The sequence below is a fragment of the Lagopus muta genome, chromosome 2 (genome assembly GCF_023343835.1).
Source record: "Lagopus muta isolate bLagMut1 chromosome 2, bLagMut1 primary, whole genome shotgun sequence".
Classification (NCBI taxonomy): Eukaryota; Metazoa; Chordata; class Aves; order Galliformes; family Phasianidae; genus Lagopus; species Lagopus muta.
Window position 1 is genome coordinate 91,888,878 of NC_064434.1, and position 12,703 is coordinate 91,901,580.

Sequence of the window (12,703 nt, forward strand, 5' to 3'; positions counted from 1 at the left end):
GCACACCAGGAGCCTGGCATGTCCACTGTGGCACAAATGTGCACAGAACAGTGAGAACAACTTGACTGCACGGACAACATTCATATCGAGCCCCCAAGGAGCAGCCAGCTGAGTTCCAATGTCCCTGTTGGCCCAGGGTAAATTTTAGCATGAATTTGCACATCTGTCTAGTTGTTCTTGGCTGCTGGGGACAACGTCCTCGCTACACGGTCCGCACAGGTCAAGGCAACTGCAGCAGAAAACACAACCAGTGTTTCAGAGCTGCTTTTCGAGCTAATGTGGGGATTCTGGAAGACGCTTTGTTGTCTCTTTCTTACCTTAATGCTGTGCAAGCAATGAGTGTTATTAAATCTCTGTTCCTTTCCCAGGCTGTAATGCTCTCTTGTTCTCTCTACTGCTCCAGCTGAGGATTTTTCCTGATCCCAGCCAGCTTATTCAAGTGACAAAGCAGATCACTTTGCAAAGTGGCCATCAGCCAAAACAGTGACCTTTTTAACAGTGAGGTGAAATGGCAGTATTTTGATTATCACGGGGCTTTTGTTTTGGAAAGTTAGTTTTCCTTCTTTAACCACCAAGCAGCTTTTTACCTTAAGAGCTGTTGCAAGAAGAAAAGTAGGAATATGATAAAAACTGTCTAAAGCTGGTGATGAGATACTCCATGTTTTTTCTCTGGCATTTAAAAAATGTTGCCAAACTTCTGTGACTCCTTTTAATCCTTCCTTTTGAAAACTACTGCTGGATCTTCAAATAGTAACAGTGAGTGGTGTGAGAATGCCTAAGACACCTTATACATTATTGTGAGATGCATAAAACATTATTCCCTCTTCAATTTTAGAGAAAGAAAATTCATTAAAAGGGAAAATTACAATAAAAAAAAAGAAAACCCCAAATACAATCTTTGGGATGGAAGATCATCAGCAAAGGACTGTGCGCTGATAAAGTTTTTCCTGTTCTGAAATAGCAGTAGGAAGAGGTGGAACCATCAGCTTCTTGTTTGTTTCTCAGCCATAGCTCTCAGTGTGGGCAACCAGAGCCTTGTTGCACTCCTTTCACTTTTGTCAGCTTTTGATAATTCCACATTGCTGAATTTTGCTCAGACTTCACCCATTTGGTGTTCACCTCCCTACAAAATAACTGATGGACCCTCAGTGCAAAGGAGATTTTCTGACAGCAGGAGGAATTGAGCTGAGAAGGGAGACTGTATGTATCATGGGACCCTGCCTTCTGTCTGCTAATGAAATATTATTTTATGATCATGATTTGAGAACCTCCCTTCTCTTGATACTAATATTCCCAAAAGAATAGAAGTTCACGTGATACAAGGCTCTCAAAGGGTAATCTTACAGTTGTGAAATCAGTAAAGTCTTCCTTTTCTACCAAAAATAAATCCACAGAAATGCAAATACATTATCTGCTAATGAGGGTAAGGAGAAGTGCAAGAAGCCTTCACTCTCTAGGCAGCAAAACTTGTCCTGCACAATGTCATGTGTCATAGCAGCACTCCTTTTCTGCAGCCAATAAATATCTCATCTTCTATCCCTCATTATTTACAATCCACTGCCCAGTGGAAAAGGTGTTTATAGAGAGGTTAGCTGCCAAGCTTCACAAGTCCACGGCATAATCTTCTGGTGCATGTTTTCTCCAAAGAACCTACCCTCTCTTTACGATCCCCTGGCAATCAGATGTGCTAGGAAGAAACTGTTTACTGGCAGAGGTGCAGCAGCCCCTCACCACCTCTGGCACTGTTTCACCCCTGTAAAAGTCACCATGTCACGTCTCATTTCCCAGAGCAGGAGATGTCATGCAGCATGATGAAGATGCTGGCTGGTGCATACTCCTCCAGCAGACCAGGAATAACAGCTGTCACCCATGTTTTTACTGTACTTCTGTCTGCACCTGCTTGTTCTTTCTGCAAGTTCCTGTGTTTTTTTGCTTCCATATACTCAGACATCCTGCAATGGCTTTGTTATCTCACACAGACTGATGTGGCCAAAGCGTTTGCCCAATGGGCACGAGGAAAAGCAAAGAAGTAATGCCAACTAACAACATGCTTTCCAAAAGAGACGACATGCTTCTTTTGTGGCTCGCAACATATTCTACATACAGTATGTTTCATTGTTTTCTCTACTACAGGGGTGTAGCAGAAAGAACTACTCAGCTTCTGGCCCATTGGAAAGACTCATGGTGGCATGCTTCAAGGGTGGTAGGGTGGAATGTAACACATTTATTCTAAACGCTGTCAAATTAATCTTAGTGCTTAGGATAGGGGAGAATCATACTTCTAATAAGCCAAAAACAGGGCATCTACAAGACACATCAGGGACTGAGGATGAGATATAAGATTGGGCTTGTGTCACTACTGCATAGAGGACTTGTCTTTTTATCTCTATTTATTTATTTATTTTCAGATTTCAGTAGAGATCCAGATTTGAATGAAAGTCTCTCCTCAGAGAGGAGGAATTGCTAAGAAGTTAGAGGAGGAAAAAGTACCTTCTTTGTTTACTCAGTCTTTAAATATTTTATCACAATGGTAGTTTACGCACAGCCCAGTTAATGCATTCTCATTCACATCCCTTATCATGGACTAAGGGCACGTATTGTGCATGAGTCATAATTAGATTGTTAGTATAATACTAAAAGGAAAACAAACAGCCCATATCTCCCTGTCACACTAACAATAAGCTGACACATACTTAATCAAAATAGAGGATGCTGAATTAAATCAAAGAAGCTGATTTTCAAGAAGGACAATTGGAAATTCCTCTCCGAGCAGTTAGTCACTCAGGAGGAGTTCAGCCAAACATAAGATGAAATTTGTCACATTCATTCCAGAATTAGTCATTTCTCAGAACTTATTTCAGTTTTCTTTAACGTATTTCCAGACTTCACAGTGAAGCAGATGACGAATGAAAGATTGATGCAACTAAGTACTAAGAGGCTCAGACACAAGAAAAAGATTCTGTGGGGAAATTTCTTTGCTCACACTTCTGACATCAAGCCAGGAGAACCTTCTCGTGCCCTGGCAAAGCTTGCACCAGTGGAAAAGTTTAGGAAAATGAGAGACCCAGTTAACCAGTTGCTGAGAAACAAAATGACGAATAGTACTATTTGTCAAAGATCCTCATTTCTGCAGCTGGCCCTTTGTTATAGAACTATAGCAGTTACTGGAGCAGGAAAATGAAGCAATTGCTGGCCCTTCAGCAGCTCAGCATGGGACTGGCAGTTCTGCCCTGCTCTAGGTACTCCTGTGCCATCCACTGGAGGAATACCAGATGTTAGGGTGGACTCTACTGGCAACACTATCAGGTATGGGAACAGAGCCAGAAGCCTTGCCAAAGCTCAACAAAAAGCCAACCCAGCTCAACAAAAGCCAGCCTTATTTACCTCTATCAGCGAAATAAAGAAGAAAGATATTCCACTTACAAGGCAGGAAGAAAAGAAACACGGTGTGCTAGGTACCTGTGTTAGTCCATCATGACTACTTTTGTGCACTTAAAAAAAATACACCTTTCTCCTCTAGCTGTAATTTTTGGGTACCCACTGGATGGAGAAAAAGAAGCAGCTAAGACACAAAGACATTATCTAGACAATATACAGGCATCTTATATTTAAATGTTTAAGTTCAGCATCAAATACAGCAAGGAGTAAACATTCCTTTGCTTTATGTTCAATAATGCCCCTTGTTTCCAGGCTTACACCTGTTACTTACTTCCTTGCCCAGCAAGTAGTACTTCTGTTATACAGCATCATCTGTTATACAGAAAAATAAATTCCTAAAGAAATATATAGGAAAAGGATAAATACTTGGAACTCTGATGGATATACTTTTGATTTATTATATTAATAATACTGGAGTTTTCTCCTACAGGTAACAGGAAAAAAAATAGATTTGTTTGACTAGAATCACATTTCTCCTGATTTACGTGAGTAATAAAACTGTTATGAAATTCTTTTGGAAGAAATCATCACTGCACATGCTTAATGTTTGTCCCAAGTTTTTCTTCCTCTCAGACAGTCTGGCTTTTTCCTGCCAATTTGCTCATCAGAGCTCTGTTTATGTTTACACAGCCACAGCTAAAAACCTGCATGGAGCGAGTCAGAAATGATCATCTCGTCCATATAATATTCCTGTGCACAGATCTGACAAATCTTTGAAAAAAAAAAAAAGTTCAAGATGATTAGTCATGTTAGTTTCATGTTCCTGAGCAGCAAATTACTCATTTTGTATCAGTAGAAGTAGAGGAAATAAAAACAAACAAACAAACAAACAAACAAAAACCCTGCAAATCATGTCTTAGATCTGACACTTCTGGAGTAGACAAAGAGAAGTTACTCAATTGGAGAATCAAGCGATATCTATCCAAGATTGAATGCCAACATATTTCTGAAGACATTAAGACATTAAATGTGATGAGTAAGCAGTTTTATTCAGCACTGCTTGAAAAGACATTTTTACATAGCAGTTAGAGATCATAAACATTTGTTGCTTGACTTCTTCATCCTACAAGGAAGGCTTCCTAGGGATGGCAGAAGGAGGCTATGTGAGCAGCTTTGTGAGAATTAATTTGTCAACAAAATGACATGCTGACTTTTGGCTGGTAGTCTGGAGAATGATAGTGACTCTTTAATGCAGTTAATTATGACCAGAGAAGAAAGCTCTAAGATTTGATGAGCACTGGCTCATCTGTCTCTATGGCCATCTGCTGACAAAAGCAGGTGAGTCATGGTGTCCAGCAGCTACCTGGAAAAGCAGGATGTCCTCCTGTTACTTATCGTTCTTCACTGTAGAAATTCAGTTTTTTATGAAAGTAACCTTTTATTCTCTCAAATGTTAAACCAAGAATAATGTTTAAAAAAAAAAAAAAACCAACACAAAACTAATTAGAATGAAAGCCTTAAGATAAATCTGTTTTATGAAAGTCTGCTACTAATAAAAGAAAAGTGAATTCAAGCAAGTTTTAGCATGTAACCATTACCACCAAATGTGACATAGCTGATGCTTTCCAACACTGATAGATGGAATCTCCTGGTCCTTTGTTACATGAGGAATAGAGTCCAACTTTCATACGTGGCAGAGAAATGAGAGCGACAGCTGCTGCACCCCAGCTATTCCATTCACAGCTTCTTCCCTGTACACTGTGCCCTCACTGCCTGGCTTGTCACTGTCTGCCACCAATGTCACTTGGGTCTGAGGATGGGCTGGCAGCATGGGATTCATTCCCTGCCTGCATGGCTGGTGCTTGCCTGCATTTGAGCAGCCTTCTCACAAGTGAGATGAAGTGCCCTGCAGCCTCAAGAAGATGCACTAGGCACATGTGGATGTCTGCACAGAGCAGCAAGTGGCCTACATGTCCTCAGTTAAACCTACCCTTGGTTTTGTGTGCTTAGGGTGGCCATTTTGTGCTTCAGGTGGCTATGAGAAGGGCAGTCATGCTGGTGAAGGGTCTGGAGCACAAGTCCTATGAGGAACATCTGAGGAACTGGAATTTTCCATTCTGGATAAGAGGAATTTCGGGACAGACATTATCACTCTCTACAACTGCCAGAAAGCAGGCTTTGGTGAGGTGGGGGTCATCCTCCCAGGTAACAGTGACAGGACAAGAGGTAATGGCCTCAAGTTGCACCACAAATGTTCAAGTTGGATATTAGGAAAAATTTCTTTTTAGAAAGAGTGGTCAGGCATTGCAATAGGCTGCCCAGGGAGGTGGTGGAGCCACTGTATCTCCCTGCTCTTTGCTACCAAGCCAGTGGGAAGCAGAGCAAACCATATGCACAGCCCTAGCCCAGTGCCAAAATTGCTTAGCACAGTACACTTGCAGCAGTGGATGTCATCAATTACTCAGCAGCTCGGGAAGGTCATCCTCTCAGCACAGATGTTTATACGAGAAGCCTATGGCAAATGTCTCCAATCTTGACACTTCTCTGTATTTACATCCTTAAATAAAACCCCTCAATAACTCCCAAAAATGAGCCATAACAAACACGCTGCTGGACTCTCAGTTAATGTCACGTGTAATCCTTCTTCTCTGAAGCAAATTCTCAACATGCATTAAAACCACTTAAACCATCCATTAAGACCAGTCTTCAAAGCCTGCCCTGAAACATCCTGGCCCTTTAGCTAATCATTCCTCTCGTGGTCCTCCCTCCTTCTGACCAGCAGAAACTACTTGCAAGGCATGCTTTAAAGCCTGGCATATAATTCTGGCAATTTTCTGCCACTACCATTACTCTTCTGTACACCCCAACAGCTTCACCTGGGCTCCTAGCAGATATCCCTTCTCTTTACCCACAGTCTTCTCTGATTAGAGACATTTCAGCAATGACTCTGAGAAGGAAGAAGGGGAGAGGAGGTGGGAGAATATTCAGCAGGATGATGTAACGGGTTATGAAGTTAGATAAGCAAGCTGCAAAGGTACTGAATGCCTCTTTCAGCAACGGCAGCTTTAGAGCTTGCAGTGAAATGTAATATTTGGTGATTGAGCTGCAGTCATTTACTACCTCCAACATTTTCCATTTGCTGTTTGTACAATAAAGCAATAGTAAAGGGAGAAATAGAGAGAATACAAGGAGATGACATGAGGAAAAAAAAACAAAAAAAAAAAAAACAAGACTGAGTGCAAAAAGCCATACAGAGGCTGACAGAGTTGTTCCCCAGGCTGGGCTCTGTTAACCAATCTGAGACTGCAGGCAAATACATCAGGCATCAGCAGATATTTTGCACATCTTCAGGCATCCTCACAGTCACAGAGGTAATGCCCCTGCCACAAGCATGAAAGGGCATAGCAAAAGACTTGGAAGCAACCAGAGGAAAACATAGTATCACCAGAATCAGTGCATCTCCCAAATGTGAGCTCTTGATCCAAAGAAGTTATTCCCATGACCCTTCACATAGGTCAGATTAATCTCTGCTCTTGGCTACCAAACGGTGAAGTCCCCTGATCATGAGAAATAAGGAGGAAGAGGGGATTTGCTGTTGCTGTATATTGTTGTACAAAGGCAATCTTGAAGTATGTAAGTGACATGGTAAGCATTCACTTATGACTTGTCCTTGTCTCTTTCCAACTACTTTTCATCAAAGTGGATGACACATTTGGAGTCTGTTGTTTTCATATGGATTACTCAAGAAAAGAAAGGATGGTAAACAGGCTAAAAGAAAAAAAAAGAAAGACAAAAAGAATAATATAAGTGGGTCCAGTTATTTACCAAAAAAAAAAAAAAAAAAAAGACTTTATTTTTGAAAAAAGGCAGGTGACTGAAAACTTTTTTTGCATAAGCACATGAGTTTCAAATACAAATTTGGCAGCAGTCTTCCCATTTCTAGGATAAAAAATGAGTCAAAGAAAGAGAACTGAGGTTCAGCGTATGAGCCAGAGTCAGAATTGTCCCTGTTTAAACCTACGGTGCTCCCCACCTCACTGAGAAACTTATTGGTGAAGAACCTAAGCAGTTTATCAGGGGCATTTCCAACAGTGGGGGGAGAAGGGCAGGGGGAATGCCAGGCCTGAATCCTTAGAAGTGGTAGCTGTACTCACCACTCTGTTGGCAGACCTTAGGAAAGATAGGTGGAGAAAACAGGATGTCCAGGTGTTTTTTTTCTCTCTTTTTTTTCCTCTTTTACCCTTATTTTTCTCTTAACTAGGCTCTTTGAAAAGTTACACCTTTGGTGGAAAAGGAGCACATTTTGAAATCTCAAAACTTCACAGGACAGGAAAGCTGCTCTCTGCTCAGCTCAAAGGAAAAACCATGTCACCTACAAGATCTGCACATGCATACTCAGGAAATACAACTCTACCTAAAGCTTATTAGTGCAACTATAAATGAATTGTTCAGTTCCCTGCAGAATTTATGTACCTTGCTTGGCTTGCTGACTTTGGCAGTCTCCTCTATATTCCAAGCAATAGGAATTGTCTCTTGCATTTCTTTCTCTGCACGCATAGCTTAATGCAACTGAAATATTTTCCTATGTTCATTCTTTGTCATAGATACCTCTCAGACTTCAAAGAAGTAGCCAGAGTACTACGTTTTCAATTTTTCCTTTCATTTCCTCTGTCCAGTTCCAGCAATTGGCATTTTCCAGTCTCAATCTTTTTTCCTATTCTTTACAGAGAGTTTTAGAAAGTTTCTATATTATTATTTTAATTCTTCTTACCTAAAAAAAGAAAACCCACAATAAAACTCTTCACCTCTCCCTTCCTAAGAGAAATAGTCTAAAAGAGGGATATATTTTCTTTATATAGGACCATGGATTAAGGATATATTTGGAATCAGATATTTGGTTGGTAGAATTTGATTCCTGCAGCTGTTTTCTTAGCTGTGAAGGAAAGAAAAGTTACTATGTGTGGCACTGAGAAGACTGAGAACCCGAGGGTAGAGCCATTCTGAGTCTAAATGAAATTGTGAAACCTTCATTTTCTTGTACATAGGGTCAGTTCTAGCTTTGAAGTAGAACATGTACTCTCCAGCTGATAATGTCTGTCACTTGAGTGACTTTGATGGCTAATAAAATCTGCTAGGGATGCTGTCTTTCCCCATCTCTTCAACCCATTCTTTTGATCAGCACATTAGAGGACAGTGAATAGCTTTTTCCCCTGCCCGCATCAAAAACAGGCACTGAGTATCTGGATAGAAACCTCTTTATGGCTGCTAGACACCTGCATGTGTTAGGACTTTTCAGTACTAGTTTATGAAATATATTCACAGAAAGATACGTAGCTGCAACTAACGCAATGACAACCAGCATCTATCTGCTTAGTACAATTCATGCATGAACACTATGTACCTAAGCTCCGTACTGAGCACGAATCTAGTCAGCTTCCCCACTACACCAGCAGAAAATTATTCAAACCAATCAGCCAATTAAGGGACATGCAACTTGAGCTTTAAATGCCATACCGAGAGCCAACTTGCAGTTCTGTAGCTGGATATGGTCTACTTTGCTTGGCAGAAGAGGTCTTCTCATGTGCCCCCTGTGCAAAGAACTACCACTATCTCCAAGGCTTCTCTAGCAACAGATCACGCTTGATCTGCTTCATTAGTGGCAGTCAGGGGAAATCTAATTTCTAATTAAAATGTTCAGCAGAACTATTCTTACCAGAAGCTTTTATCTCACAGAAGTCTCGTTGCAGAGTTGCAAAGAGAAAGAAGAAAGAAGAAAGAAAGAAGAAAGAAGAAAGAAAGCAGTACAGGTACAGTTTTCATGGTTGTCTTTGGCAAAAAAAAAAAAAAAAGAGAGAGAGAGAAATTGAGAATCTGTTCCCTAGCAGGGCTGCTTTACATTCCAGCTTCACAGATGACATTTCTGTGAAAGTCAGCCTTTGGGTTGAATTGGTGCCAGTCAAGTCGGTAACCAACACTTTGCTAAAAACAGAGGGATACACAGAATTATGTATGGTATCTTTGCAGAAAGCTCGAGAAGGAAACGCTTGTTGAAAACAAAAGCAAGAAAACAAAATAAATTTTAAAAGAATGAATAAGAAACTAGCTCTCTACAGTGAAAATGGCATATATATGGTGATGGCAGCACGAAACTTCCAAGGACCTAATTTTGAGCCAATCTAAGTGATCCTGCTCCAGCAGGGGATTGGACCAGATCAATTTTCAAGGTCCCTTCTAATCCCTGACATTCTGTGATTCTGTGACAGACGTGGTAGAAGAGGAGATTGGCCTTAGTTAACAGTGTCACTAGACAAAAATACTTTCTCATCAGGAAAGGTGATTACGAGTAAGAGCAATATTGACTGGCAGGTTAATGTGACGTACACCCAAGTCAAATCATATCATTTTCTCAACAGCTCAAGTGAGGAGATACAATCTGTATCAGGTCAAAAATCAAGAGAGGCATGTTTTTCATTGCCACCTCTGTTTCTTTGTTAGGACTGGAAGGTACTGATATCCAGGCTGATATAACATACTGCAGACTCTCCCTTCCAGAATGGAGAAAGGAGCAGGCTTAATCCAATTATACAGATTCTCTTCTGCTCTGACACAAATCCTGTGGGCTCCCATTGTTTTTACTGCTTTTGCTTTGTCCTTTTTAAGGTTTTGAAGGTGGGGCATAAGACACACATGTAATCCACGTGGGGAGTTACGTGGTCCAGCCCGCAGCTTGACTTGCAAAGCTGCACCCATGGAAGCCCAATGGGAGACCCAACAATCTGGGAGAGTGTGACAAGCATGGGGCAGCACTACAGTCAAAGAGTGGGGTCATGTTGATGGGACCAAGGAATTACTGTGGGGTCATGACCAAGCCTCACCATCCAGCTCATGCAATGGCCCAGAGGAGTAATGCAGGGTCACAAGCTCTGTAAGTTATGCAGAAAATAATTTCTAAATAATTAAAAGAGCTACCCGTTGACAATTCTTACATGTTATTTAAAGCTCTTATCAAGGAAAGAAAACAGGGACTCAATGTACAGAAATACATCCCCCCACCTGGAAATTATGCTACAAAAAGGAAGTAACTTAAAATAGGAGGTAGGATGCGAAGATATCCAACATCCAGCTTCCCAGTCTCTGGAAAAAGAGCTTGCATTTCAGAAGCAACCCAAGCCCCCAACGAAGACGTGATGGCTTGCCAATCACTGCTCGGCACTGAGCAGCAGAGTGGGAGCAGGATCTACATTTTGGGACCCCCAGACCCATCCAGTTTTGGGGATACAGAGCCCAGAGCACTCACAAGCAGCCAGCTCACAGCCACCCTTAGCATGCTATTTGGTGACTGCCCACATTATGCAGGCAATTCCCATTCCAAACTTCCCTGCACTGCCCAACCCTTTGCTATCTGCAGCAGAGGGATAACTCAACCAGAATGGAGCAGGTGATACCGCAAGCGCTCCATAGGTTATGATGGATTCAGAAGATCAATTGTGGTCAATATGCTTTGTTTTCATTCAAGTACCTTTCATCTCTACTGTCAGGAGAAAATGACAAAGTAGCTATGGTGTCATAAAAGGTTCCCTGTCCTTCTGGGCAGCCACTTGTCTCACTAACACTTTGTAGGGTTTGACGAACAGGCACTTGTTTGTTCAGTGTGTTTCAAGAGGTTTGAGGAGATTAGACTTGAAAAACATAAGGTGACCATAAGGCACAGCCCTGAAGTCATGTCACCCTAGTCTTCCAGGCAGGTTGGTCTCCTCTACAAATTAACAAGGGTCTGGAACAAGGCAGGAGGCTGCTGGAGGCTTGTGGAAGAGGAGGGATAAACACATAGCTGGCTCAGCTCTCTTAAGACATCATATTACATACTTGTGGCTAGTTTTTATGTAAGGAAAAAACTTTATAAAAAAATACATTTTGGAGTGAGTTTTCTATGTAAAAATATCTCATTAATGGAGGATAACCCTGTAAGCCAGCAGGAAATGTCTGCATTTAATCCTCAGCACAAAGGGAATAGATTAAAAACCCAAGGAATAGATTAAAAAATAGATTAAAATAGATATAGTAGTAGTATGGGCACTTGCTTATTGCATGAATATATGGCCAGATCAGTTATTCCACTGCAGTGTTTACTGAGATAACACTTGTGGATCCTGAGATGCCAGCAGCACAAAAGCTAGCTGCACCTCATTGCCAATTAGTTTTGCTAAGACTAAAAAAACCTCATTTTGTTCTTGTTAAAAAAGTTGTGGCTTGGAAAAGAAGAGATGAGTGAAGTTTTACTGAAAAAAAAAAAAAGAGACTGGGTGTTGAATCAAAGGAGCAGACAAAAACACAGACTCTGTGTTTTTAAAAAGAAGTTAATAAAATAATACAGTGCTGAGTTCAATACGGAATCCTTACATTTTCCTTCTATTTTTTATATTAACTTAAAGCTGTCTTCCTCACTGTGCCCTTTCATCTCAGAAGCACAGCAAACAAACCTCAAAATAACGTAATACTCTTCTTCATCTTCTTTCCTCCCTTAACTGCCCCTGGTACTGGAAAAGCACTGTAATATCTGTTTGAGGTGGCCTAGTAATGCTGGAGAGCCAGTCTTTCAGCCAGAAGTCACACAAGAGTTATAATCAGAACCACATGGGACTGTTCTAGCAAAGCACAGGGACTGTTGAGGCAAAGAGTCTTCTTCCTAAGTGAGGTGTCTGTGGAAAGATCAGTGTCTCTCTCCTCTACTCCTCTGAAGTTGGACCACAGGTCTTCGTAGCTAAAAAGCCTGACCACCACTTAACATTAAGGAGAATATATCCTGTTAGGTTATATCCAGTACTGGAGGCACTGTATCCTGATTAAACATAGTAAGAAATAGCAAGCAGCAACTTTGCACAACCTCCAGGTAATAAACCGATTAATTCATGCAATGCTTTTCTCCCTAAACCCCACACGTTGTCAAGATTATTTACAGGACTCCTCCCAGCAGTAGCAGTTAGCAGTATAAATAGCCAGTAAATTTCAATGCAAAGAAGATTCTGGTTTTGCATTTCCAGATACCAGTAGGTATCTGGGAACATTCTGTCTGTGAACTTGGAGCTCTGTGGGACTTTCAAAGCCAAAATAATAAAAGTCACACTATTAAACACGACTTGTTGAGCTGGGAGGTTGCAGCATCGTGTCTGAAATGGTGGGTGGCTTTCCAGCAAACACCCTTTGCTGCTGAGCAGAAGTCAGGCTGCAGGCTGAAACTCACCCCGCACCTTTCTGAAGTCATGGCTTAGGTAAGAGAGGTTTTCAGAGGTGTTGCTGAAAGGTGAGTGCTTAAGTGCCCCTTGGT

The 12,703-nt window shown here is 41.2% G+C and overlaps 1 long non-coding RNA gene across 1 annotated transcript in view; it reads right to left on the reverse strand.

The window, feature by feature from the left end:
* The window catches only part of LOC125690050 (uncharacterized), a 96,320-nt gene extending 95,894 nt beyond the window's left edge, over window positions 1-426 (reverse strand). The window contains exon 1 of the long non-coding RNA XR_007375481.1: window positions 318-426. This is a non-coding gene — a long non-coding RNA (uncharacterized LOC125690050). The remainder of the gene's footprint in view (window positions 1-317) is intronic.
* Window positions 427-12,703: the final 12,277 nt, after the last annotated feature.